The sequence below is a fragment of the Rissa tridactyla genome, chromosome 3 (genome assembly GCF_028500815.1).
Source record: "Rissa tridactyla isolate bRisTri1 chromosome 3, bRisTri1.patW.cur.20221130, whole genome shotgun sequence".
Taxonomy (NCBI): domain Eukaryota; kingdom Metazoa; phylum Chordata; class Aves; order Charadriiformes; family Laridae; genus Rissa; species Rissa tridactyla.
The window spans coordinates 101,346,952-101,370,560 of record NC_071468.1 but is presented as its reverse complement, the minus strand read 5'-3'; the positions used below and the strand labels follow the sequence as shown (position 1 = coordinate 101,370,560).

Genomic DNA, 23,609 nt, shown 5'->3' with positions numbered 1-23,609 from the left:
CACCCAAAATGAACGACCCTGGGGACAAGGTGGAACCAGCGGTGACCCCACACGCCCACACCAGCGTGCCTGTGGTTGTAGCCTCCAGGCTGCGGTTACAATACGAGAAAAAGGAGAAGGGTTCTGTCCTAAAAGTGCCAAATATTTGAAGCCTCTTTCTTTGTTAGGAGTGAGCCTGGAGCGTCATGGGCGCCAGCAGGCCTTGTCGCCCCCACGCCTGTTTTGGTCCCACGCTCTCTGCACCAAGACCATCCTTCCCCTTCAGCGACACCCACGAAGGCTGAAATTGCCAAAACAATTTTGAATTTCTGGATGCAGCCAGCCCCTGGCCCTACTCGGCTGTGCAAGCTCCTTCAGCCAGTTGGGACCACAGGGGGAAACTGAGCTGGAAACAGCTAGAGAATTTAATTTGCACTTGGCCAAGATGGGAGAGTTAACACTACCATGATCCCAAAAAGTATCAGATGTTGTACAACATCGTTAGGCACAAATAAAAGAATATGCAGAGTTCTCAAGGCTGAAACCTGAACTGGAGGTATTAAGTTAAATTACTTTTCATGCTGTATGCACAACCGGCCCTTGTGAAGGTTTTCACTCATGGTTTAGCAAACGTTTACGTCTCTTGTAGTCTAAGGTTGCACTTTTAGCAGAAACATTATAGGTCCAGAAAATGGCATTGCCTTTACGTTAGTTTGCACCCGAGTGTCTTTTAAAGTCTTGTGTGATAAAGAGACTGTTAAAATTTGCCTCTAGCCTATATGATCTGTGAGCATTCTTTGGCTTCTATAAACTGAGGAGTCTTCACTTCTTGTCACACAAGGTATAAAAAAAGTTGGTTTGACATCAAAGTGCTTTAGTAAATTCCTGTCGACCACAAAGGATTGCAATACTATGGTCACGTACTGATGAAGGGTGAAAAGATTTTATAAAAACACATACTGTTTTTTATAGCTGGGGAGGATGAATTAAAATCCAGAGTAACTTCTTCCTGGAACCATGCACTTGTAGACAGGACTTGACGCGGTCAAAGGCCCACGTGCTTTTCTAACGAGAGAAATAAATATAGGTGAATAACATAATCCGCTCTGCTGTTTAAAAAGACAGAAAAGTAGAAGTTACCAAAGAAATGGTGGTTTTATTGTCCAGAAAAGGAACGGTATTCCAAACAGCTGACAAATAATTTTGCATAGCAAATAGTCCTACCGCCAGTACAGGATACGGTATTGTTTTCTGTGTTTAAACAGCAATAAGAGACTGGGTATACATATCCTGATACTGTCAATTGTATTCCTGTTCTAGGGGATTCAAGAAGTCGCAATACTTGAAACACATCCCCTTTTGCACCGCAGGGTTGGAAAAGCCAAGTGGCTGCTGCCGCTAGCTTGTCCTTTGCATCCCTTTGGAAAGCCGGCTGATGCTTTCGCAGCCGGATTCAAAACTAACAATTCAATTATTCTTGGCAGCACAAGGCATATAAAAGCAAAGGTGTGAGCAGGGACACGTCCCCTCACCAGGAATGCTGGTCACAGGGATAAAGGCTACACGACAAGCCCTGCAGAAGGTGGGAATGGGAACTCAAGCCAAACGGTGGAGCCACGGGCACGGGGAGATGACAAAGTGCCCAGCTGACCAGGGAATCTCAGAGCAAGTGGTGGCACTGGTGGCACTGGCAGCACCGCTGGGTTTACACAGCGGGCATGGCAGAGGCAGCATCCCCCAGGGGCCAAACCAGGGTCAGCTGAAGTAAATAGGGACTTTACATTCCTTTTTTTTTTTTTAAGAAGCAATTTTAAGCTTTAGAAGAAAAACCCTCTCCAAATTTTGTGACATCCTGGAAACCAGGTTTATTTAACGTGCAGTCAGTAAGGTACGGGAAGGCCGTCTGAGTGAGCTCGAGTGCTCCCAAGTGAGCTCAGAATCTCGTGCAAAGAGAGGCTGAAATGAGACCCCTCACATCCTTTCCCCACGCGCCATTTCCCAGTTGCCTTGCCAGACTCCGCGCTTCGCCGTGGATCAGTCTCCTCTCCGTCCTCTGATTTCCCCCCACTCTCCACACACTTTGTGTCCCCCAGCTCTCTCTGCCAGGCTTCATTTTGTCTGCTCTGAGTCTACTTTTCCAAAATATCTTCTCCTCTTGCACATCTCACCTCCTCTGAATGCAGCTCAGCTGACGTCCTTCATGTAGCCTGGAAACAAACTGGTGAAAAAAAAAAAAATTCCATGCTTTCGACTCCAAGTATCTGGATTTAGACCTGCTCTGGCCTGAAACAGTTAGGAATTGCAATTGCTAGGGAAGCCCTGGAGCATGTCCCATGCTCACGAACTCACCAGAGAATGAAGCCTGCAAGCTCTAGCCTCTGGTGAGCACGTGTGAACTACAGCTGGCTTGGTTTTTTTCCAAAGCCTTATGAATTGGCCAAATTGGGACAGACTTTTCACTGAGACTAGAAAAAGTCCCTCTCAGCAGTAAGGTTACTTTTTTGTCCAGTTCCAAGTCTCTCTTCCAATAAGAAAAGCACCACAGCTTTTTGAAGAAGATTGCCAGAGTATTGGGAGGGGGATGTGGGCTTTTGTTTGTCTTAAACCTGGCCATGATTAGGTTAAGGAAAAAGGATGCTCCCTCAAATGGGGAACTGTTTTGGCTGAAAATTTTGAAGAAGACCCAGCCTTTAACACCCACCTGGCAACAAAAGCTTTGGTGTAAATATTTGCTGATGGGGCAAAATAAACCCAGGATCGAGATGGCAGGATGCGTTGGGCAGGCCTAACCCTAGACTGCACTACCAGCCATGCATGGAAATCACATTTTCCCTCCCTCAACCTTGAACTCTGAGAAAATTTGGACTCGAGGACCGATGTGGGACCGGTTGTGGTTTGGACCAGATTTGGCTCAGCTTTTGTTTTTAACTGGGTGTCTTCAGTGAATCCATTTTATGGCTGCATATATCTCAGATTTTGCTTTCCGTGTAATGAAGTTCGGCTACTTGAGCCAAACCTGATAATATGCCGAGACAGCTTGGCTATACAAATGAGGTTATAAAGGTTTAACTAAACCAAAGGGCCGAAGCAGAGAGTAGCTAAAAGTTATGTACAGAATATCTAAGTGTTTTGCTTCCTCGTGTCAGTAAATACTGTACTTTGTTCAATGAGTATGAATTTCTAACAGCTGCTCCTGAGCATACCTTCATCGTCCAGCGCCGGCGTGTCTCTGAAGTGCTCAGAATCAGTCCTACCACCCAGGTGAGGTCAGTGTTGCTGGCTGATATTACTAACTTCTGCCTGGAAGTTTGATAGTCTGATTATAAAATGCATTAGAAACATGAGACTTAAGGCTGGGGGAAGAATGCAGCCGTTAATGAAAAAGAAAAAAAGATTTCTGTCATTTAGCAGACCCTGCAGCTCACAGTTCCTCAGTCATACAGTATGCCAGTACTACGTGTTCAGCAACAGCCACGTAGCTCACACGTTTGGGCTCGTGGGGCTCCTTTTTGGGGTTTCAGCATCCTCCAGAGCCCCTAAGACAAGCGGCCGGCCTGCCAGGACAGCTGGAGTCCACATCTTTATGCTGTGCGAGTCGGTTGTGAGAGGCAGGGCTGTAAGAGCCCAGCGCTCTGCCAAGTCTCACGTCCCTCTCTTTTCTGGATCAAAGGGGTCCTCTTGCACCACCTGCCATCTCAGTGACTGCTGAGTTTGCACAGGAGCAGAGCCAAGGAGCAGCTTCGTGCGAACAGCAGAGGTTTCCGTCAGGAGGCAGCAAGTATGAGCCCAGCAGCTTGTCCAGTGTTTGTTAGGACCTAATTTGTTCACAACAGCAGCGGCTCAGCCGGCATCTTGGATTAAACCCCGGGATTTGGGCCCAGCTGACAGATGCGGTGCGGATGCTGCCTTACAGGTTGCCTGACACGAGCCTCCCCTTGCTCATATCCACTCCCGAGGCGCTCGGCTACCACAGCCCTGTGGGGCTCCCTTCCCCCTTTCCTCTGCCGTGGGAAAGTTGCCTTTGGGTCACCTCTGAAGTCATCGCTGACCAGGCTGCAGCAATGAGCACGGGGGGACCAGCTACTTTACTTATCCCTCTGCAAACCAACTGAAACTCGCCTGTCCTCTCAGCAAGCCACCCCCAGTCACCAGTGGGGGACACCCCGTCCCTGCAAGCTCAGCCTCCCCTGGGGGCAGGAGGATGGGTGTCTGACCCTACTCTCCATGCCCTGGGCCCCCGCAGTGATCCAGGCCTGCCTGGGTTTTTGGAAAGATTTCACACCAAATGCTTACATGGGTGAAGCTCCTACGCAGAAACTGGAAGAGATATTGCAGTTTATAAGCCAAGGGGTTAGAGTTGTAAGTGGGGATTCATTATTCGGCAGGAAGCACCTGCCAATGCTGAGCACACAGCGGGACTGCGGCAGTGCACATCATGGCATCTGCCCGTGGGACTCCGGCCAGCCTGCACCTTGCATGCCCGCAGTAGGGAACACCGACTGCACGTGTGTTTGGGTGTAACGACTGGGGTTCTTGGGTTTTTTTCCATTCTTCCATGCTTTTCCACATTAAGCTGCAAATGCAGAAGGGACCTTAGGAAGAAATTCTTTACTGTGAGGGTGGTGAGGCACTGGAACAGGTTGCCCAGAGAAGCTGTGGATGCCCCATCCCTGGAAGTGTTCAAGGCCAGGCTGGATGGGGCTTTGAGCAGCCTGGTCTAGTGGGAGGTGTCCCTGCCCATGGCAGGGGGTTGGAACTAGATGATCTTTAAGGTCCCTTTCAACCCAAACCATTCTGTGATTCTACGATTCTATGATTCTACGACTCCGTGATTCTATGACCTACTGGTTTTTACTGCAGTGAAAAGGTCAACCCCAGACCTTTCTGTGCTGTTTATGAAGCTTCAAGCCCCTCCTGTCATGCCTGCACGGCTTTTGTAACACGGTGGCTACTCTAAGGTAGTCACTGCATATTAAGAAGGCACTTTCTGTAAGACAGAGATTCCCTCAGGAGTCCTGTGCCAGAGCGCTGGGGGGCCCGGGCTGTGAGATGGACCCTCTTTCCCTGCCCTTTGCAGATAATCCTGCTTTGCCCCCAGCAAACCCCAGGTGTAGCCACTGGGCAGAGCTGCCATCTTTTCTTCCCTGTGTGGTGTGAGGCAGCCTGCGGTGCGAAACAAGGCTGGAGGGGACCTCTGCGGCAAACGCCGCGCTCGAGTAGCAAGGAGAACGGCAGACGAAAGTATGAGGGGTAAATAGGTCTGAACGTCCAGGGACTTTAACGTTAAAAGGTAAAGGAGTCGGAAGGAGGGAAAATTAGGCTGTAATGAAAACAGAATGCGTTGCCAGCATTTGCGGATGCCCAGCACAAATCTGTCGCTCCGGCGTGGTTTTGCTGCCGGAGGGACGGGGAAGGCGACGCGATGCTCCGGCACCGGCCCAGCGCTGGCATTTACCACCATCTGGTGGTGAACCAGAAGATACCAGCTCTGCGCCGCTTCCACTTCTTCGTTAATAGCAAGGGGAAGGGGCAGTGAGTTGTTCCTCACGTTTTACAGTCCTGGTTTTGTTTTTTTTTTATAGTCCATGTTTTCCTGTCCCTGGTCACCCCTGGCACGGAGGAGATGCCAAGAACTCACTGAACGGGATTGACCAAGGGTGAGGGAAACACCACCAGGTTCATTCACTGGAGATCACAGGTGACGTGCAGTATGTGCCCAGCCCAGGACGGGCCTGAGAAAGTCTACCCGACAGACCTGCGCTGGTCTACACTCACAGGCTCACAAAACTTGAGTAAGAGACCCACCTTCTGAGGAGCCCTCAGTCCTGAGGGGTGGTGCAAGAGGACATGATGCTTCTCCAACACTGGCATAAATGCTCTACCTTTGGAGGGAGGAAAAACCCCAGCTTCCCCACTCCTTTTCTTGTAGGATGGTAAAATACATGAAATCAGCAGCAGCAGCAAGTGAGGTTCACAGTGAAATAGATGATGGAAATCAGTTTAGAAAACAGAATTTCATGGGAGGGCAGAAGAGAAAGAGGGCTGCCAAAACGATGGGGAAGATTTATGATTTCCTGCTGAAAATATGTGAAGCAGTTTTGAGCTTCATTTTAGCTGCTTTCAGAAACCAGTGACACAGTAACAAGCCTTAATGCACCATGCTTTATGTAGGAAACTCGCTTAATGCACAGTGGACTAATTTCTACATTTGAGATTGTCCCCAGCCTGATAATAACTCAGAAAAGGTCTCGGGGGTGGGGTGGGGGGGGGTTAGCAAGCTGCAAGCTGAACCAGAGGGAAGGGAGCTGAGGATTAAGGCAACGCAAACCCAGTGATGCTTACTGAGCGCCCTCGGAAAACAAGGTAAGTATCTAAACAAATGCTCATCTCATGAGCTGGGTGGTTCTTACATCTGGTGTACCCCTACAGAGCCTGGTCAGCTGGACCTCAGGTTCAATGTATTGACTAACCTGTGGCCTACAGGAATAAACTACTTTTTTTTTCCCCCTCCATCTCCTACTTCGCAGCAAAAACAAGGAGAGAAGGAGCCATCCCTGTGCTCTGACTTTCATCTCCTCCAGAAAAAAACAACGATTTTCTCCTCTCATTTTTGAGGGATCCCTAGAGAGGACTGTTTTGCCTGTGGATCCTGTGCCAAGCTCCCTGCGTTCCTTCGCTCACTTCTTGGCTGTCCGGGCTAGAAAGAGGGCGTCTGATTTAACTTTGTGCATTGTGATCAGCAGGCCCATGAGCTATAACTGAGCAGACAAAGCATTTGGCATCACACTCGTCTCAGGTAACTTGAGACATCCACAATATACACAGCAACAGCTGATCTGGACTCCTTTATAGGCAACAGAGGAGCCCAGACCCTTTTACTTCTCTATACTGTCACTCAGGAGATAAATGCATGTCCAGTGGTTCCTTCATCTGAACAATTGTAGACATTGATTCCAGGAGGAGATGAAGCGGAGCCTAGCCTGATTCGTTATATTGACTATATGTCTGCTGGCTCTAAGGAGAGCACAGCCTGAGCAGCTCGGACACAGATGTCCCTGCTGGTGGTTGCCTACGTTGAGCCAGGTGGATGCTGTCCCTGTCCCTCTGCCTCCGCCGGGGCACAGGAGATGTCCCAGCACCTGCAGCCCAGGGGAAAGGGCTGTAGACAGTGCAGCCACCCCTGAGCAGAGGGGTCACCTCCTGCCGTCCTCTGCTCCTGGCCTGGGGTGCAGAGGCTGACGTGGGGCTGCCACCCTCCTGGGGGCTGTTAAAAATGACAGCTGAGCTGCCCGAGCACCCCACCTAAGCACCTGCCATGTGCGCGTGGTTTCGCTTCTGTGTCTTGACACCCTCACAGAGGGAATCCCACCCTCCTCCCTTTTGGGGATGGGCCTGGGGAGAGATCTGCCCTCTCGTAGGGTCTGCTTTCTCTGCCTCTGTGTTTTCTTGCTTTCCAGCTGATATGGAGCTACTCGTGGAGAACGACAGAAGCTGAGTTATATTTAGCATTGTTCCCATACAAAAGATCAGTCTTGTTAGGCAATGTTTGATGTACTGCATCTAGTGAAGTACGTGGCTAAATGCCATGATCTGATCCAGAGATTTCTATTGCCCAAGCAAACAGGAAACCCAGAAAGTGCAATTATGTGCCTACTTTTAGAAGGAAAAATCTAAACCATGGTTAGATCTATTTCTACCTTGGAAACTTCTAAAATGCCTTTCAGGGCAGCCAGTGGTGCGCTTACAGGATGCCCAAGAAAAACCCCCAAAGCTTACCACCATTACCCAAGCTGAAAGCTCTGCAGAGGGAGAGGGCTGGGGCCACAGACTCTGCACAGTGCTCCGCCGTGGCATGTCATTCCCATTGGATTGAGAGTAAGTTGCTCCTATCCAGTTTTCAACAAACTTGCATTAAACCTTTGAGTCACTGGACTGTTATAAGTTTCATTTCTCCTCTCGGGCAAGATCACTCGCTCTGTGGTGTTAATGATCTCCTAAGCATTCCCGTTGTTTAACTTTCCACGCAGAGTGATGCATGATGAGAGCGGGGCTGTATTATATTACATTATAATAGTGTTTCTCAAACTGATATAATGAAATACCTGCAGCGGAGCCAGAATGTCCGAGGCATCCTGGTGTGTATTCAACAACATACCATAGGCAGCTGTGCGTATTTCTATCTGTGCAGCCCACGGTTAAAAAACAACAAAGAGTAGAAAATAGAGAAATTTGTCTAGTCTTGCATTAGTGCTAGGACAAAGCTGGGTTTATTTTGCAGAGCACCTTGGGGCCTGTCTTCTCAAGTGAACTGTGGCAGGACAAACTAACCGGAATCGCCTCTCTAGAAACAGTCAATCGTAACTTCTGTCCTTGCTAATACACTGACTGCAACCTACAACCTCCCTCACCACCACGCCGTACCCCTTATCTTCAGGATCTAACACATGCTTTTACTGCTCACAGAGAACATAACTTAGGTTGCCAGCAGCTTGGTTTATATTTAGTCATTATTAAAAGCCAGGGGAAGTAAATAAAAGACACTATTGGCTCTGAGAAGCTCTCTGCTCTGCAGGCAGTCAGATGAGATGACCTTGAGAGCTCCTCCGTCGCTGGTTGCTGCGGTAATCACTGCTGCTGAGAAAATGAGCCTGAACACGATGAATTCAGCACATGATTTCATTACATTTTTCTGTACTTGCTGGGGGTTTTTTTTTATGGAAAAGCCTCCCACACTCTCAGCTTTCAACTTTGTTTCTCCGTTGTTAAGTTGTCCTAAAGGTTTCCATCCTCCTCATTTCATGCTGTCTTCCCTCTTTTTGTTCCCTTTCTTGCGGTTTCTAGATCACTGTTCTCTTAGCCAGACACATCGTGTATTTCTTTGTGTGCTGTTTTCTTGTATCCTCACTACTTCTCTTACTTTATCTTGCCCCTTCCCTCTGTCTTTTACCTCTCTTCATTTTGGGGTACTCTTTTCCCCATCTGTTTTTGCTTTGTGCTTTTTGTATCCTGGCTTACATAGTGTTACTTGGACTGGGTGTTCATTTTTCATATGTAAAACCCATTGCATTTCTTTAATCTTCTCTAGTACAGTCTCACCATCACTTACACTACATTGACTTCATTGATTTCAGGGGCACCGGAAAGAATAAGGGCCGAGATAGTACAAAGTGGCAAAATGAGGAAGAGAAAGTTTAGAATAATCCCTAAGATAGATGCTCCTGTGTTGTAAAGGGAAGACCCTGGCAGGTGTATGGATTTGCTAGACCCAGGAGCAGCAGACCTGCTGGCATGACTGTGATACGCTGTAAACTCACTTGAGCTTTCCAGAGTCCAAACAAATAAAGGGTCAGGTCACCTGCATGACTTCCCAGCTTCCTTACGGAACAGCAATGTATTCCTCCACTAGCCGCAGTCCCACATTAGGTACTAGAAGCGAATTTGGGACTACAGATGCCTGGGGAAACTCATGTTATACAACCTGCATTCGTATTGCCTCTTTCCTCCATGGCCAGGGACGGAGATCTCTTCTTTTTCCCGCATTATCTGTCTCTGGACTATGAAACACAACAATCATCTGTCCCTTTGTTCAAAGAATCTGCTGATGCAATTTGTTAAAGACAGAGAAGTATTGGGATTAGGGAGACAATTTCTATTTATGAAAACAGCGCTATCAGTCCAGTCCCTAGCATGAGGCAGTTATACAGCACAGCAACATCTTACATTGCCTTGGTTTATTCCCTGGCTCGTACTTGGGTCAGCAGGACAGCAGCTTAATTGCCAGACTGCGCGAAAGAAAATGTGAGAGCAAAATTAAAGGACCAGACTTAATAACAATGAGTATCTGAGCCAGGCTGTCAGTTATTTCTGCCACCTTCCTGATGGCTGGGCTCGCGGGGCTGGTAATGCTGCTAGCAGCGTGACTGCAAATAGGGTAAGGCTTCCAAGCAGCAGTTTATTAGTATGGATTCATAAAAAGTTGCATCTAATCCATCCTTATTTAGTCACAATAATTTAATATCTGAAACAATCTCTTCCTATATAATTCCCATTAGATATGTTCAAAACTCCTTATGTCACTCAAAGCTCTTTCAAAGTCCCCAGGCCACCAGGACAAACGTATCCCCTCGCTGTTTCTGTACAGCTGTTCTTTTGGGGCTCATGTTGAAGAAAAATTTTCAAGTGTTCAAATGCTCTCTCCAACGTAGTGATGCAAAAATCAAAAGAAAACCAAAAGGAAAAGAACAACATAAACTGGTAGGCAGGCCCTGTAAGGCCGACTTTGCAAAGCCGACCTGCTGAACGGCCTTTGGTGCCCCAGTTGAGCCCCATGGATGCTGGCCATGCCGTGGATCTCCATCAGCCTCTGAAGACTGCAAATGCAGCCCTGCCCTGTGGTGACAGGATCGAGCAGGGATCACAGTCTGCATTTCACATTGCTACTAACACACGATCAGAACTGCTGTCAGCATTGAAATTGCTGTAAAGCTGAAATTGCTCCCTGACTGGCTGAAGGACTTGAGGAAGTGGATAAAATGTAGAAGTATATTAAATCATGTCTTTTCAAATTGCACGGTATTACAAATTTCTCAAAATAGCTGCACTAAAATTTGTCTTGACAACATTCCCAGTGAAAATGCAGTAATTTTATCTATTTTACCTAGAGCAGATTATAACAGGGATGTGAATATACCATCCCTTAAATAGAATTTCCATCTCCTTTACTGAAATAAATTGCTCTTTTGCACTTTACAATGGATATGTTTTTCACAGCAGGAACGTTTTAAGAGTTCATTCTCCTAATGGATGCAGACAGTAGCACAGCTTTCCCATGCTGCCCTGGAGACACAGTATTGACTTATGTTTCATTGTCCAGAGCTGTCAGGATTGTACGTACTGGCTGAACTGGAATTTTGCTTACAGCTTTTCACCTGTCCCCATGCGCGTCCTTGCCATTTCCCATCCCTCCATCAGTTCACACAACTTCTCATGCCCCAGCTGGCAGCCCCCCTGCATCTCGCTCCTGCTGCCCAGCAGCCTAGGTTGCCGGGGGCTGCCCTTGGCCAAGCGTCTCATGGAAGGTAATATCTTCTCCTTTCTCCCTTTTCTCAGAAGAAAAATATACCAAGGTTTGCACAGAGATTTTGTTTAGGCAGCAAATGTGCTCCAGTGGGTAAAAAACAGGCTTGGCACTCAGTGATGTAGTTCAAACTACACCTTCAAGACTCTGAACAGGGCAGTTAGTTTCATTTCCCTCCTCTTGCCTCGCTCGTCATGGAGCTCAGTACTTACACGCTCACAGAAAGGCTGAGGTGGGAAGGGACCTCAGCAGATCTTCTAGTCCAAGCCCAGGGCCACACAGCAGGGTTACCTACAGCAGGTCCCCAGGACCCTGTCCACAGTTGAGTTTTTAATATCTCAGAGGCTGGTTCATAGGGTGCTAGGGTTTCAGGTACCACTTTGGTGGCAACTCCTGTCTTAAGTTGCTGAGTTGCTTGGTGAGCCCCTGCATGCAGGCCAGCAGTTGACAGACCCCTGTTCTCCACCCTGCTCCTGTGGCAGGAGGCAACCGATGCTGCAGCTGCATCCCAGGTCTGGCTGCAGGAGAGGGTACGAGGGAGGAAAAGTAGGAAACATGGACTGATGTGGGAAGAATAAAGGTGAAGTGGAGAGAGGTGAGATATGGGATCCCAGCTGCTGAAGTGAGGGAGGGAGGTTGGGGTATGTTAGGGATCCAAGAGGAGCAGGGAGAAGAGTAGAATCCCGGACTGAGAGGGTGTTGTCTCACCGGAGAGGGTACATGGGGTCGATGTGCTTGTGTACAGCCCATCCAAGGCATATTTGGAGAAAAGCCATTTTCTCTCGTCCCCTTGGTCTTTCTCTGAAGTCTACGCAGGCCAGAACGACAGGGTCCCAAGTTAGGACTCTCTTTGTGTTGCCTCGCTTTTCCTCCCCGGGATCTGTTTTTTTCTGAGCTTTGTGGTCCTAGATGTTTCAGCTGCAACAATTTTTATCACGGTCGTATCAGGCAGGAAGCCTGATGGTACATCAGCCTTTCAACCGCCGGCTGTTTGATCAGGTGCACAGAGGTAGCGGGGAGAATTCAAAGAACTCTCTATCTATACAATACCTATTGTTTCCTCTATCTCCCAACTCCAGAGCTAGAAAAGAAAGATGTTGTTTCCCATCTATGCTTCTAAAAGCCAGGGTTTTCCAACAGCCTTTTGATCTGACTTTCACTGACTGTCAAGGCAACCGGTTCCTGGCTTGCATACAAAGGGCGCTCACTCTCCCTCTCCTACTCAGGTCATTAAACTTCAGGGCCTAATTCACTGCTGTTGTTCATTTCACGTTGGGAAACTACTGCTGCCAGGCGGGTTTATAATGCTACCATGCCATTTTTGTAAAGTTTCATTTCTGCTTTCCAAAGCAACGTAAAAATCCATAGAGAGCTGTGCCTCTAGTATTAATTTCCTAATCAATGACTTGCACCAAGAAAACCATCTCTCAATCATTTCAACGTGACATAAAGTATGTCTCAAGAAAACCAAAGCATTGGTCATGAGAGCAACAGACAATGAGAAAGAGTGGACAGATAAACACCGTGGCCTTGATGATTTAAAAGCTGCGTGAATGTGAGAAGTCTGCATTTGATTACTTTAAAGAAATCCATTCCTCTCCTCTTGTTTCTCCTCTGCTTGGCCTATGGCAAGGGGAGAAAATTCATCCCTGCTGTAAGCCAACTGAAGTCATTCTGATCTTGCTGGTTTTAATGCTTACTGCTGTGTTTTTTGTATTTTTATGAAGATGTAGCATAAAGAAAAAAAAGAGAGAGAAAAATTAGGCAAAGTTACAATAACAAGTGAGATACCAAGCAAAGATTAAAGCAAGAAACAAAAAGTTACAGCTCAGCATGGGGTCAAACACACAGCAAACCAGTATTTTATCTTTAACTCTCCTTTTCCCTCCCTTTGGCTATACATTTTCTTGCTAGACTGTCATCAGCTTGCCATCTCACATAACCCTGATATATTTTAAATCTTAAAACCTGAAAATGGTGTAAGGATGAAACTTTGTTTTTAAATAAGGTGGATGTATTTCACATAGAATACATGAATTCCAGCTAACCTTAATGTGTTTGTGTAAAATACAGAAGGAGTTTCTCAAGGAAAAAGCAGCTACTTCTCTTTGCTGTGAGAAGCTCACTCCATGCCAGGGAACACCGTGAGACTCCACACTGGAGCCGATGAGGAAGGGACTCTCGCTTTCCTCTCCCGCTCTTTCTGAACCAAATGTGACGCTGCTCAAGTTTGACAAATCTCTGCATATGTATCGCTTTCTATATATGTGTTTGTGTATGTGTGTTTGTAGGTACATATATGTATATCTGCCTGTATACAGGTAATGCTTTGAAATTAATAAAACTACAATCCTGTTGAAACTTCCAAAATTAGGGGTAGAGAAAAAGTAATTTTCAGAATTGTAGCTTCACATTGACACATCTAAATCTTGTCTGTATCTTCTTTTTGTCTGGACCCGAATCTCTATGCCTTAGTATCCAAGGTATTTATTTTATATGGTAACACTGCTTTGGGGCAAAACCTGAGATAAAAGTTAATTTCTCTCTCATCCTCCTGACCCTTTCTGTTTAGGGAAGAATAAAATTAAAAGGTTAACTGGAAATGGAAAATCTTACACAATGGACAATGGAAAATTGCAACGTTTCAGGGACTCATTCTGTTAATGAGTAGCAATGAATAGTATCTTTTGTGTTCCTATCTCGTTATTTTGGATAAGCCAGCATTGCCGTACATGCTTCCAACTGCAAAGCAGTGTCACCACTGTTGTGTAAAGACCACCCTGGCCAGCAGCATGGGCATGGTGCATGTGCACCTGGGGATATCTGCTGGATGGACTGCAGTGTAATACAGAGGTACCCACGTAAACCTGGGTTTTAGAAGCAACCAGGCGCAATAACTCTGTGTACTGAGGTTGCAAACCTCATGTAATAAGAAAGATAAATCAGCAACACTGTGCTCGTGGCTTGGGTACCATTGCAATGGCTAGTCAAGGTGTTTGCAGCGCAGACCTGCTCTGCACAAGCACTCAGGGGCAGGTGCAAACCGAGGAGTCCACAGCTACAGACCTGTTACTGACACACCAAACATGCCCGTTTTCTCCCTGGGGTAAAATCCATGTTGCCTGGTTACAGCTGTGTTTGTGAGCTCAGCTAAGGGCATCTGCCCAGACAAACGCATCAAAGCTGAACAAAGACAAAGCTCCAAATACGGAAGTTGGTGACGATACATAGATAGTGAAAGTAGCCATGTGCCCAGCATGCTGGAGACAAAGATATGGTTGTATAAACATGGCACTTGTCTTTGAACAGAAAGTGGCCATCTAATATACTAATATACTTGCTTAGGAGTATTCTGCCCTGCTGAGACATTTTAGAGAAGACATTGGTGGATGGCAGCTATGATTTCACCCACATGTACTCAAGAAGCATCCAAATACAGTGCAGGACAATCCTCATAAAATACTAGGTTACATAGAGCACTGCAATACTAGCCATGTCAAAAAACATGTCTAAAAACACCCATTAAACAGAGAGCGGCTCCCCTTCTTTCTTAGGCACATTGTTGAACCAGGTTGAACCTACAGGCAAGTTCAATAATTTAACACAAATAGTCCTAACATTTTCATTATATATAATATTTCCTAATATTGCTATTTCGCAGAATCACGGAGTGTTTGAGGTTTGAAGGGACCTATGGAGGTCATCTGGTCCAACCTGCCTGCTCAAGCAGGGTGACCTACAGCCGGTTGCCCAGAAGAATGTCCAGCTGGCTTTTGAATAGACTCCCCAGCCTCTCTGGGCAATCTGTGCCAGTGCTCAGTCACCTTCACATTTGAAAAAGTGTTTCCTTATGTTCAGATGGCACCTCCTGTGTTTCCTACTTACTCATATTTTAATGCTAATAACCCCCACAGAAGATTCAAAAAGACTATTTTACATATGGAGATAATGTGGCACAAAAAGAAAAAAAATAATTGCTAGTCTGGAGGTATCCAGCAGCCCCATGTCAATAACAAGTGCGGTCTCCTCATTTCTGAGCCCTTCTCTCACATGGCTTCCTCTTCCTTCAGAACATGCGGTGTCTTTCCCTTTACATGCCTGTTTCACACACCCTCATCAGGGAGCAGGAGCTGGCTATGGTTGCTACTGGTGAGGTAGTAATGAGAGCTGTCAGACCGGGCAATGTCCATCCAGCGCAGGACTCTCCTCCACAGTGGACAGCAGCAGACGCACAGGGGCATAACCAAGGCCATGCACAGGCTGAACATTCTCCTGACATGTCCTCCTGACCTCCAGCAAACAGCCATTTAGGAACTTCCTGAGGTGACATTTCCATCCAAATCCCTGCGTACCAATGGATACATTTTCCATGAACTCATCTAATCACTTCTTGAATCTACTTGTACTTTTGGCCTCCACAAAATCTTTCACAATCTTGTTATATACTCATGAACAAGTCTTGTTTGTTTTTAAACTTGCTGCCTGATCATTTTGTTGAGTGCTCTCTACTTCTTGCATTCCAAGAAACAGTGACTAATCATTCCCTTTTTAGCGTCTCCTCAATAATCAGCACTTCCTAGGCCTGCAATGCATCTAGACCCAGCATCTCTCTTCAAGCTGCAGAACCTAGCCTCTTTAGTCTTTCCTCAGAGTGCTCTTTTCTGTGTCTTTCCTTGTTCTCCTACATCTATTGTGTAGTGTGGTGAGTGTAACTAAGCAGAGCATTCAATAACCCAGGGACAATGTGGATTAGGAGAGTGACATAATGCTGTGTTCAGTTTTGTTCTCAGCTCCTCTCCTCATAACATCTGACATTGTTGGCCCTCATGAGAAGAAAGGGCATGAAGAAGAAGTCAGAGTGCATGGTGAGACGAGAGTCACAGACCTGTTCAGGCTGGAAGGGACCCCAGGAGGCTTCTAGCCCAACCTTTTCCTCAAAGCAGGGTCAGCTATGGGGCCAGGCCAGGTTGCTCAGTCGGTTCTTGAAAACCTCTGTACAACCTCTTTGACCAATCTGTTACACTGCTGGGCTGTCCTTGTGGGGAAAAGGTTTCTCCTCATACTCAGTGGTAACCTCTCTTGTTTCAACCTACAACATGGTCCTTCATCCTCCCACCCTGCAACACTGTGAAGAGCCTAACTTCATCTCCCTGACACCCTCCCTGTAGGCACCGGGGGCTGCTGTTAGGTGCCTCTGAAGCCATCTCTTCTGCAGACTGAACAAGCCCAGCTCGGCCTCTTCTCACAGCTCCAGCCCTGACCATCTTGGCAGCCAGTTTATCTATGTGTTACAAGAGGAAGACTGGGGGCAAAACTGGACATCCTAATGTAGATAAGGTCTAATGATTGTAAAGTAAAGGGTAATAAGCATTACCTCAAATCAACCGATGATTGCTCCTATTATGACAAGCCCAGATGCTGTTGGCCATCCCTGCTGCCAGGGCTCACTGCTCTCATGCTCAGCTCACTGCCCCAAAGCCTCCTCAGAAGAGCTGCCCTGCAGGCAGTCAGTCCCTGGCCTGAATCGTTGACAGTGTTTTTTCACAGAATCACAAAATGGTTGAGATTCAAAGGGACCTCTGGAGGTCATCTGGTCCAATCTCTCTGCTCAAGCAGGGTCACCTAAAGTGGGTTGCCCAGGGCCATGTCCAGGTGGCTTTTGAGTATCTCCAAAGATGGATATTCCACAAGCTCTCTGGGCAACCTATGCCAGTGATCCCCCACCCTTACAGTGAAAAAGCGTTTCCTGACATTCAGCTAAAACCTCCTGTGTTTCAGTTTGTGCCCATTGCCTCTGGTTCTGTCACTGGGCACCACTGGCTCCATCTTCTTTATGCCTTCTCTTCAAGTGTTTATACACATTGATAAGATCCCCGTGTGCCGCCTCCAGGCGGAACAGTCCCAGCTCTCTCAGCTTTTCCTCATAGGAGAGATGTTCCAGTCCCTTAATTATCTTTGTGGCCCTTCATTGGACTTGCTCCAGTACGTCCATGACTCTTCTGTAACGGGGAGCCCAGAACTGGACTCTAGTGTGGCCTTATCAGTACAGAGCAGAGGGGAAGGAACCCTTCTCTCAACCTGCTGGCAACACACCTCTGAATGCAGCCCAGGATACCATTAGCCACCTTTGCTGCAAGGGCACGTTGCTGCCTCATACTTGCCATCCCACGTGCACAACTTCGCGTTTGTTCTTGTTGAATCTCATATTGTTTCTGTTGACCTATTTCTCCAGCCTGCCTAAGTCCTTCTGAATGGCAGTCCTGCCCTCAAGTGTACCAGTTGGTCATTCCCCTAACGCCACTTTGTTGTCATCTGCAAACCTCAGGAGAATGGCCTCCCTTCATCACCTCCTCCAGGTCGTTAATGAAGATGTTAAACTGGACAGGTCCCAGGACAGACCCTACATACCCAACTTGTTACTGACCTCCAGGAAGAGTACAAACCATCAGCCACTACCTGCTGAACCCAATCATCCCATGAGTTTCTTTCTGGGCTGAAGACTGCTTAAAATTTGCATCTAAAGGTTTAGGAAAACCTTATAAGCAGAAGCTGGCCAATCTGCTGCTGAGACTGTGCAAGACTGGTTCAGGAAGATCTGGGGTTTCCACTAGGCTAGTTTTGATCATTACCACCAGTGGAGGAACTGGCTGGAGGAATTTTCACCTTTGGCTTCCCTTATAGTCAGTGGAGAGACAGAACAAAAGCCTTATCAAAGAATAACCCATTCTATCTACTCTAATATAGATTTTTAAGACAGATGGCATAAATCACTGGGGGCTATCTGTCTCCACTAAGGAAGGAGCTTAAGCGACTAGTTCAGTATTAAACATCTAATTTGCATGCGGCTCAAGTCAGTGAGATGAGCCATACACTTGCCATCTTTTTATTTTAATTCCCTATCTGTAAAATGAGGATGTTAATGCTTCCTTGTTCCTCACATCTATTTGAACTGTATGCAACTACTAAGTTAGGCTGAAAGGTGTTTTGCCTTGTGTCTAGAATAACGATAACATCTTTTTGAGCCTGTCTTTTGGCTTCATGCTACCACTATTCATGATGAGGAGATAGAAGATGGAGCTCCTAGAGGGAATAAATTTTGAGCACCTGCACACAACCTAAAAATCTCACATAGAAGAGGCATGAAGGGGAAAATAAGGCAGAGAATTTCCACAATTTCTCATTCTCTCAACCTTTTGAACTGCTGCCAACTTCAAATCTAAACTGGCATATTTCTTATTTTGCTGTTTTTAACAGGAGATAATTATAGCTCATTGTTCCACAGCTTACTGTGTAAAATGCTGAGCAGTACTTCTGTCTATTCTTCTTAGCTCTGAGGAACTTTAACTACTTTTGATTCTTGTGTCCCAGATAACCACTATTTAGCAGTTAAAAGTTCATTAAAAATGAGGCCAAACATAGATGAAAATGCCAACAAAAACATGTCTGAAAAGACAGATGAATAACATGGCAGTGCCAATAGAAACAGGTTTTCTCACACTACATTTTTAAACCTATATCTAATGAACATTTTATAAACTTCAAATGTATTTGATGAAATGGACTTTCTACAAAGTAATTGTCCTAAGGATTGGGAATTTAAAAATGTAAATGATACTCTGAAGCAGCACCCAATGAGAACACTTTCTGCAAATATCCATGTGGATTTCTTTCATGACCTAGAGTTCAAATTTCTCTACTGTTTTGCACACTATGGAAATAAGTTTAAACTATAATGCACTATTAAAATGAAGATGGAAAAAGCATGTTTTAATTGCACTCCTGCACTTTTCCACAATTAGGAAGGCAAAAGTTCCCTTGGGTTTTCTTTCTTTGGCTGTGAAGGAAAATGGCTGGTTAGTATTTCCAAAGCATTTCTGTGCTATTCCACAACATCAATTAGCTCGGGTTCCTTCTCCCATTCTTTTAATCCAAACTCCAACTGAAAAACACGTAAGTAGAAAGCATTCTTTTAGGGGTTCCTCAATTTTTCTTTTTTTCATTTGAAGTTTTCCACATTGAAAGGATGCTCAGATCATCCCTTCTCTCAGCTTGAACTTTGCTAACGAGAAGGTCCTCTGCTTTTTTTCTTCTTTGTGGATGGGTAGGGAAAACCCAGTGCTTTTCTTGCTAGCAGAAAAACAGGGTGGATGAACAAAGCGTCACAATCTTAGATTAGGACAGAGACTCATCACTAGAAGACAGAAGAAAGGTCAAATAATTTCTTACCAGAAAATACCTAAAACAGTGAAGAACCTTTGAAGCACAAGTTGCAACCAGAATTCCTGGCCAGGTCATAGCAATAAAATCTATTTTCCTACATTCAAAACTAACTCTAAAATACTAAACAATTATTAGTAAGCTTTGTGTTTTGTAGCACTGGTTGAAGAAGCCGAAGAAGCTGGCAGAGTCAGGGCTGGCAAGCAGGCAGCAAGGCGGGATGATAACCTGAACAGGGTAATAAAAGTGTGCCTCTGTGTCAGCGGTCACATTTCACAGGCCAGATGTTTGTGGAAATACACCTTCACTAGAGCCTGAAATAACTGTTCAGAGCACAAAGTAGGGCAGTTCTAGTAGAGATACGGGCTCAGTAGCCACCACCTCTGCTAGGGCACTGGCTGGCAGGAAGAGGATACAGATAACCAGCGATATGACTATCGGTTATAAGAGTAACAATTTTTTATTTGCCAGAGGCATGCAAACTGTTGTTCACCCATTCCTAACAGTTTACGGCATTGTTTGCAACATATTTCAATGAGAATCTGATGGTCATTCAGAGATACAAAATGAGCCTCTTTGTTTGTCATGCTATGGGCTGATAAAAAAACATAAAGTTCTTATTAAAGAATAAAAGAAAACCAGAATGTTTTCATTAACCCATCAGAGGCCTGACATTGTACGAAGGACCACTGACTAAATTCATGCTTGTTTTATAGGAATGTGTTTCGATGTGAAAAATATCTGGATTTACATTGATTGGTCCTTGCTAAGAACATTTTATGTAATAGGAATAGCTAGGCACTGCATGGAGAAACAAGCAGGGTATGATGCAAATTTTTAAGGAGATGGAAAATCACCCGTATGGTAATTATTTATTATGGAGACATTCAAAAGCATGCAACTAAAAGTGCCAGGAGTTAACTTCATAAGTTCCCTGTACTTTGAAAGCTTTTTCTCTTCTAGTGTCATGGAAATTGAAATTGTTTCTACATGTTCTTAGCTGCTGCAGAACTTGAGGAATAATGATCCAACTCCAAACTGCTGTGCTCACATGAACCAAAAGAGACAAAGAAAAAGTTCAGTGAATGTGAAATGTCAAACAGAAGAGAAACAAATTAATACAAGTACATAAGATAAAAATTGAGTCTATAAATTATATCTGGCTATGCAGTCACCTTGATAACTTCAACAAAGAGCCTTTCCAGATTGGTTTTGAGCCAACCTAGTGTTTTTCTCTTATTAAATAACTTCAATGATTTGTAGTCCTGTTTGTATGCTATTTCCTCCTATTTTAGTCTTCACAGGATTGGTGAAATGTTAGCTCAGGCATACTTTCTCTCTGAAGCACAAGAGGCTTAGTCAACCTGTTCTGCATAAACATCTGAAAATACATAGATCAATTGATTTACCAAAGGCAGTACAGTATCTAACTTGCCCATTCCTTCCTGTCCTGAGATAGTAATGATTAGAGACATGAGATGCATTTATTATGTTTTCCCTGTGCTTGAACAATTGTCATAAAAATGCAGTTCTGCTAAGTCAGTAGACCAAGAACCAAGGATACTTTGACTACCTGTGCTTTGCCATCACAGCAGGGTTTTAAGGTATGAAAGCTGATCAGATAAGCAGTCAAATCCCACCAGGTTTTCTTTGTCTCATTTCTGAAGGCCAGTCAGGTAGATATCCTTCATTTCAGTCCCCTTAATGTAGGACTGAAATAAAAGGGATGGCTCCAAATTTAGCAAAGTGAGACAGTCCTGTTCCTTTTTTAGGGCCTGAAATATATAGAAATAGGATAGGTATCCTTCTTGATACTTCTGTATGGCACTTTCCATCCAAAAAAATTTCAGGGACAGGTGAATGCTTTCACATACTCCTGAGAGCCTGAAGGTCCCCAGGTGGAGTTCTGGGGCCATGATCTGAGACAGCCATAGCGACTAACACACGTAGGTGGAGCTGCAAGAAGCAGTAGCAGAAGCAGGCTACTCTCAACTAGATCAGAGCTAGCTAAGTGCCTAAGATCTACCCTTGATTTAAAACAAGGCCTGTGACATCTTAAACAGCCACAGTTTGTTGGGATGACGGCCAAGCCAATGTTTCCAGTGCTACTTGGAAATCCCATGCACTTCATGTATCAATTAAAGAACATTCTTTGGGTTTCAGTGTCCCAAGCTGTGACCGGTGTCCCAACCTTTATAGACTCACAGCTCTACCTGCTTGGCCAAACTGCACCAGAAGCACGTCTGATCTGAACCCACCATTCAAAACATGTGTCTTCATCTTCCTTGTGCCTAATCTCCCTGACACAAATTTGACCACTCACAGGTGAACCAGACTGAGCAAAGGACTGACCTCCATCTGACAGTTTTAAAACCTCTTGTTCAAGGAAGAATACGCATCAACATTGATTTGAGCTTCTCTGGAGTAGCTGAAAGGAGATCTTCTGTCTTCCCATGGTGTCTACTCCAAAGCTGAGGAAAAAAACTGCAGACCGTGAACGCAGCTGAAACAGGCATATCTGTATCTCTGCCTGAACACTACACTTAGCCCCTATTTTTACCCACTGTTACAGCTAAGATGGCTGAATTACAAGGTCACGTATTTTGCTGAAGGCCATATCATGAGTCATTTGATTAAAACTCTGCCCTTCCTGGCTCTCAGTCCTTTGCTCTACTCATTAGTACACACAATGTAATGAAATGTTGGAATATCCCCAGAAGGGAGTCTTGCTTAGACCACTTCCTCTGTAGTTCACTACCACAGACCTCAATTCTTGGCTTGGGCAGCTTTCCAGCTGAACTACATGATGCAAAATAACATTTTAAGTTAAATTTCAAGTGGGATAATGAGCAGCTACAGAACTTCAACATTGTTCTAAATTTAAACAAAACAGCAAGAAGAATTTTAGAGAGTACTGAAGAGAGTAAACAGAATAGAGGCTAAGCAAATACACAGTGGACACTATTCACCCTTCCAATTATCCATCTTGACAAGCGTTCTTTGATGCTTTTAGTAACTTATGACCTCCCTTCCCCTTTCTTCAATTTTTAGCAAAAACGCTTTACCCAACCCTCTACCCCACGATAACTGAAAACTGAAAAGCTGGTAAAATTAACCAGCTGCGCTGACTGATGAGAAATCATTGATAACATTAGATACTTTATTAAAGTTGTATTAAAACTCTTCTATTTAATAACACGGTTTTAGGAAGGGTTCATTTTATAAACTCATAGGGTGTTGGAATGAAAGATGTGATAGTTCCCATGTAACCTCATAAATTCTCTTGCTAGTCAGTCTCGAGTCTATGAGCTCTAATAAAATTCTCATGAGAACACAGTATCCGTCCATTAAAAACTCCTGAACCCCCCATGGGAATAGGCTGGTTTAGAAGGGTTCAGAGGTTCAAGCCTGTGGTTTATTTATTAAAATTTTCTCAGTAAATATATCATGGTATAATAGATAACAACCACACTGTTCTGTGCTAGTAACATCCGTCTTCCATAAAATACATGAACAGTAACCTTCAAAAATAGGAAGGAAGAAGAACCTTAAGTTACATTTAGATGCGGGTGCACCAAACCTTTGCTCAAAAAGCAGCTAAAATTGTAAACAAGAGTGAGAATTTGCTTCTTTACTTTTCCTTCTCACAAAACCACTGTCATCAGAAGCCGCTAAAACATTGCTCTATGCAAAGCAATAAAAAGGGAATTCAGATCACCTGAGCTTTTAATAGACTGGGCTGAGGTTAGACACTTATAATCCCAAAAGACGATGGTGACTTAGAGATAACATAGCTGTAGTATTAGAAGTGTGAATCTGACCAGGAACACCATGTCCATGCTGGAAATACAAGCATTGTGTATAGTCTGTGGTTGAAGGCTTTGAACCGATTTTACTTTCTTCCTCTATAAAGCCTCCGAATCAACCCTAAAAAGAAAAGTGCAAATTCCTTCCCTTGGAGCCAGTGAACAGCAGCAGGAATGTGACAGAAAACAATACCTTCTGCGAGGCAATATTGTACCCAAGAATTGTTCAGTTACTCTAGTGATGAGTTTGATAGCTAGTTGGTGTTAGACTAATTATTCTAACACAGGATCCACACAGTCGTTTCCACCATAAAAGGCTCCTTAGGGAGAAAAAGTATCACTAAAATCCAGACAGATCTTTTTTTTTTTCTGTTGGAAAGCAAAACCAGTTGGTCTAAATCCTGGGCCTCTGGTGGTATTGCCTTCAAGAACACTTCCACCCTAAGAAAGAGTATGTCTTAGATGTTTTATGGCAGGTCAGTTCAGGCCTTTAGAGGCAGGCTCTTGGGGTGGCAGGAACAATGAGGTGA

General features: G+C 45.0%; 1 long non-coding RNA gene across 1 annotated transcript in view; it reads right to left on the bottom strand.

The window, feature by feature from the left end:
* Window positions 1–2,097: 2,097 nt before the first annotated feature.
* The window catches only part of LOC128906578 (uncharacterized), a 36,164-nt gene continuing 14,652 nt past the window's right edge, over window positions 2,098–23,609 (bottom strand). Inside the window, exon 4 of the long non-coding RNA XR_008465222.1 lies at window positions 2,098–2,186. This is a non-coding gene — a long non-coding RNA (uncharacterized LOC128906578). The remainder of the gene's footprint in view (window positions 2,187–23,609) is intronic.